Raw genomic sequence first — 6,484 nt, forward strand, 5'->3', positions numbered from 1 at the left:
AATTGAATAAAAATACTGATTTATGGGATAACCCACAGTGTAAAGGGACAGCTGTAATCTAAATCCATCGGATATATAGTTGTTCAATGTTAACGTTTATGTTTATCCAATGAATAATCTACCATAGTTAGGCGTGTGACTGAAGTGGCACACATTAAACACATGGTTTTAACATAGCCCACTGAATGAAAATACTAATTTGTGGATAAACCCGTAGATTATAGGGACAGCAATAATCTAAATCCATTGGACATACAGCTATTCAATGTTAACATACATATCTATCCAATGAATAATCTACCATACTTGGGATTGTGGCTAAAGTGTCACACCTTTAACAGATGGTTTTTAACATAGTTTGTGAATAAAAATACTGATTTATGGTATAACCCATAGATTAAAGGGACAGCAATAATCTAAATCCATTGGACATACAGCAACTCAATGTTAACTTATATATTTATCCAATGAATAATCTACCATACTTAGGAGTGTGAAAGAAGTGGCACACATTAAACACATGGTTTTAACATAGCTCACTGGATAGAAATACTGATTTATGGGATAAACCCATAGATTAAAGGGACAGCTATAATCTAAAATCCATTAAACATACAGCTATTCAATGTTAACAATATTTATCCAATGAATAATCTACCATAGTTAGGCGTGTGACAAAAGTGGCATACCTTAAATAGATGGTTTTAACATAGCCCATTGAATAAAAAATACTGATTTATAGGATAACCCACAGTGTAAAGGGACAGCTGTAATCTAAATCCATTGAGCATACAGCTATTCAATGTTAACATATATATCCAATGAATAATATACCATACTTAGGAGTGACGGCACACATTAAACACATGGTTTTAACATAGCCCATTGAATAAAAATACTGATTTATGGGATAACCCATAGATTAAAGGGACAGCTATAATTTGAATCCATTGAACATATACTTGTTCAATGTTAAAATTTATATTTATCCAATGAATAATCTACTATACTTAGGACTGGCACATCTTAAACACATGGTTTTAACATAGCCCACTGAATGAAAATACTGATTTATGGGATAACCTATAGATTAAAGGGACACCTATAATCTAAATCCATTGAACATACAGCTATTCAATGTTAACATATATATTTATCCAATGAATAATCTACCATACTTGGGAGTGTGAATAAAGTGTCACACCTTAAACGGATGGTTTTTAACATAGCCCACCGAATAAAAATACTGATTTATGGGATAACCCATAGATTAAAGGGACAGCTATAATCAAAATCCATTGAACGTACAGCTACCCAATGTTTAACATATATAATCTATCCAATGAATAACCTACTATACTTAGGAGTGTGACTGAATTGGCACACCTTAAATAGATGGTTTTAACATAGTTCAGTGAATGCAAATACCGATTTATGGGATAACCTATGCAACCTCAAACTATTCAATCTATCATGCCATAACACCTAGACGAAGTTACTCTTACTAACCATAAACCTTATACATTAAGGACAATCCTACCACACTACTTGAGACATCTCTACAGTAAGGAATACTTCTGGGTATTTTACACAACTTATTCAGATGCTTATTTATTATCAATAAATGTTCATGAAAATTTAAAATTTGATGTCTAACTAATGGTATGCCAACATTCTTTCTTCTCAGAAATGAGAAAAGGGAGATGTGATACATACATACGTATACAAAGGTACTTCCCCCAATTTTGGGGGGTAGCCGACATCAACAAATGAAACAAAACAAAAAGGGGACCTCTACTCTCTACGTTCCTCCCAGCCTGACAAGGGACTCAACCGAGTTCAGCTGGTTACTGCTAGGGTGCCACAGCCCACCCTCCCCCGTTATCCACCACAGAGATGTGATAAGCTAGGGTAAATGGCAAACAAGATCTTGAAATAGTATAATAACCAAGACTGGCTTTATACAAATTAACATAAAAGAAAACTAAGTCTGGGGAAGTCACTATATACACAGTAATTATAATGAATGCAATTTGATTCGGATAAAATATCAAAGATATATAAATGCACAAATCTCCTTCAAAATATACACCAGAACTACAATTGTCCTAACTGTTCAATCTAGTTTCTCTTCCTCTTGTTTTGTTAAATTGTTTAAAGTTTATATATGAAACATTTATTTTAATGTTACTGTTCTTAAAATATTTTATTTTTCCTTGTTTCCTTTCCTCACTGGGCTATTTTCCCTGTTGGGGCCCCTTGGGCTTATAGCATCCTGCTTTTCCGATTAGGGTTGTAACTTAATAATAATAATAATAATAATAATAATAATAATAATAATAATAATAACCCTAAACTGTTGAGATAAAAAACGTAATTCTAATAGGAAATTCTCAGTAAAAATATACTATTCTCAGACGTATTTCAGTAAAATATAGGTGGAAGTAATTTATACAATACTTTGTTATTATCTTGGACGTATTTATAATGAATAAAACTTCCATCGATCAAACTAAGGAAATTTGAAACCGTGTTTAGAGACCACGAAATTATAGTAGTATAAATTTTATACTATTGAAGGATCAGGTACACAAATGTTTGAATTGGAGACAAAAAAAAAAACTTAGTAAATTTAAACATATCTGGAGTCTAATTCGAATGGACCTACAAACAAACATAGTGGAGAGAGAGAGAGAGAGAGAGAGAGAGAGAGAGAGAGAGAGAGAGATTGTATCAGGAATACGATTGTGGCTGTGGGGAGAGTGGGGAGAAGTGTGAGAGGATTGCCCACTTTGATGCTCATATGTCAGCAGAATTGATCGCGTAAAACTATATTAGTAAAAACAAACAAAACAAGATGGGCACTCAGTAGAGCGCAGACCTCCGCCTTGACAGATTATTTCTTGACCTTTTGCCCGTCCTTGACCTTGACCTTTGACCTTAACATGTATTAAATTGGTTCACTCAAATATGAACCAAGTTTTAAGTCTGTGACAATGATGTCGAAACTTATGGCTGATTACGTGAATTGGACATTTTGCTTGACCGTGACCTTGACCTTCCAAAATTTAATACTTTCCAGATTTTTACATAACAGTTAATCATTGCACGTTTCATTACTCTACGATTAAAATTGTGGTCAGGAAACTGGTCACAAGTCAAGAAACTGGTCACAAACACACACAAATACACAAAAAGGGGGGTGAAAACATAGCCACCTTCCAACTTCGTTGGTGGAGGTAAAAAGTATGTATATTTCATGCTAGACTGACCTTATGACAATATCACATTCGTTAGTTTATCGCTTAATTACGATCCTTTAATTGAAAACCCACATTACTAATTATCATTAACAACACCGACTACAAAAATAGTGATAGAATTGTTTGAGAGAGAGAGAGAGAGAGAGAGAGAGAGAGAGAGAGAGAGAGAGAGGTAAAACGTGTTATAATGTGGCCAGACGACACAATAGCTAGAATGTCAAATTGCAGACAAAATGGGAAACACGAAAGTACGTTATACTGATGAACTGCGTAAAAATATTTGGCTGGTTTTAGTATCTTATGGAATCCTAAGGAAAAGACGAGAAACAACCTTTAGATATCTAAGCACGGAACTGCTCTGGCTTTCAATTATTAGTTGTTTAGTCACTTCATAAGGAGGGGTCATAGTTAAAAACATGAAAGGAATATCTCTCTCTCTCTCTCTCTCTCTCTCTCTCTCTCTCAAACGAAGAGGAAACTGAAGACTTTCTTATTCCATGAGTGGTATGACAGCTATGACTTTCAATTATTAGTTGTTTAGTCACTTCATAAGGAGGGGTCCTAGTTAAAAACATGAAAGGAATCTCTCTCTCTCTCTCTCTCTCTCTCTCTCTCTCTCTCTCTCAAACTAAGAGGGAACTGAAGACTTTCTTATTCCACGGGTGGTATGACAGTGACGATTCAACAGTAAATGAGCAATACGTGATATGAAATCTTGAATAATCTGAACGAACAAGATAAAACGACAGTGGAGGTCCTGTAGAGAGTGGGGTTCCCCTGCTGTATGGGACCGGAAAAGCAGCCGTCGAAGTCAAGTAAGTAATTTCTATAACTATTTGCAAATAGACTCAACTGAATAGATGAGGTTAATACTAAGAAATAAATCTATATCTAAGTATAGTAAAGAGTTCGTCGTATACAGGGATTAAACCATGGTCTGAAAATTGACGTTGGAGAGAGAGAGAGAGAGAGAGAGAGAGAGAGAGAGAGAGAGAGACTTACAAATATCACAAGATCGCATGATTATTGAAATACCGAATAATTAATCAAAATGAAATATGAAAAAATAGCTAATAAGAAAACCTAATAAGACAAGATTCAATTAGATAATTAGCTAACACTAAGAATATATGAAAATAGGAAGGAAGTATAAACACCTCCCCCCCCTTCTACCAACAAGAAACAAGAATCACCCCATTTTCACACACACAAAAAAAAAAATCACCCACAGAAAAATATTGAATTAAATAATGAGTGTGATGTTATGAAAATATAAAAATTAAATTGTTTTATTCCTCAAATCAATACATTAGATATCCCTCAGTATACCTTTAGTCTTTTGATAATTTATAAATGAATTTACCAGCAGAAGATACCATCTAAATACAAAGGATTACATTAAAACTTTAGTTTTCAAAATACTTACCGTAAATATATTGAACAGCTTCTTCCTAACGTCGGCTGGTATTACGTGATATTAGGGTTGTGTTGGCCTGTTGGTATCGTCCTTAGTTCATTTGGTAGCTGCAACCTCACCGTCCTTGTGAGCTAAGGAATGAGGGCTTTGAAGGAGCCTATGGGTATATCTGCTGATTCATCTGCAGCCATTGCCTAGCCCTCCTTGGTCCTAACTTGGGTGGAGGGGGCGCTTGGGCGCTGATCATATGTAATATGGTTAGTCTCTAGGGCATTGTCCTGCTTGAATGGGGCAATGTCATTGCCCCTTGCCTCTTCCATTCACGAGTGGTCTTTAAACCTTTAAGGAGGGACCATATCAGAAAGCGCCACGCCCCCTTTATGGTCCATCTGCTATTTTGGTTAGTATGTCGAGGGATGTCTGAAAGAAAAATCAAGATGTTAAAAGGGCCAGGAACAGAATTTTCAATTCTAGAATTATAAATAAAAGAGAGAAATGTCATGAAATGTCATGAAAAAATAGCCTTAATCTTGTGTATTGAGGAAAATGTCTTCAAGCAACAATAATTTAACCTAACCTCTTTCCTCCATGAAGGTATGATTTTGAATCTCTCTCTCTCTCTCTCTCTCTCTCTCTCTCTCTCTCTAAGATAAAGTTCAGCTAAACAATTAGTGATTACTCTACGATTAAAATTGTGGCCAGGAAACTGGTCACAAGTCAACAAACTGGTCACAAACACACACACACACACAAAAAAAAGGGGGCGAAAACATAACCACCTTCAAACTTCGATGGTGGACCTAAAAAGTTTATATATATTTCTTGCTAGACTAACCTTATGACAATATCACATTCCTTAGTTTTCCGCTTAATTACGATCCATTAATTGAAAGCCCACATTATTAATTATCAATCACAACACCGACTACAAAATAGTGATAGAATTGTTTGAGAGAGAGAGAGAGAGAGAGAGAGAGAGAGAGAGAGAGAGAGAGAGAGAGCTAAAACATGTTAATATGGTCAGACGACACAATAGCTAAAATGTCAAATTGCAGACAAAATGGGAAACACAAAAGTACGTTATACTGATGAACTGCGTAAAAATATTTGGCTGGTTTTAGTATCTTATGGAATCCTAAGGAAAAGACGAAAAACAACCTTTAGATATCTAAGCATGGAACTGCTATGGCTTTCAATTATTAGTTGTTTAGTCACTTCATAAGGAGGGGTCCTAGTTAAAAACATGAAAGGAATCTCTCTCTCTCTCTCTCTCTCTCTCTCTCTCTCTCTCTCTCTCAAACTAAGAGGAAACAGAAGACTTTCTTATTCCATGAGTGGTATGACAGCTATGACTTTCAATTATTAGTTGTTTAGTCACTTCATAAGGACGGGTCCTACTTAAAAAAAAAAAAATGAAAGGAATCTCTCTCTCTCTCTCTCTCTCTCTCTCTCTCTCTCTCTCTCTCTAAACTAAGAGGAAACTGAAGACTTTCTTATTCCATGAGTGGTATGACAGTGACGATTCAAAAGTAAATGAACAATACGTGATATGAAATGTTGAATACTCTGAACGAACAACATAAAACGACAATGGAGGTCCTGTAGAGAGTGGGGTTCCCCTGCTGTATGGGACCGGAAAAGTAGCCGTCAAAGTAATGAGGTTTATACTAGGAAATAAATCTATAACAAAGTATAGTTGAGAGTCTGTTGTATACAGGGATTAAATCATGGTCTGAAAATTGACGTTGGATGAGAGAGAGAGAGAGAGAGAGAGAGAGAGAGAGAGAGAGAGAGAGACAACAAG

The sequence above is a fragment of the Palaemon carinicauda genome, chromosome 36, assembly GCF_036898095.1.
Source record: "Palaemon carinicauda isolate YSFRI2023 chromosome 36, ASM3689809v2, whole genome shotgun sequence".
Lineage (NCBI taxonomy): Eukaryota > Metazoa > Arthropoda > Malacostraca > Decapoda > Palaemonidae > Palaemon > Palaemon carinicauda.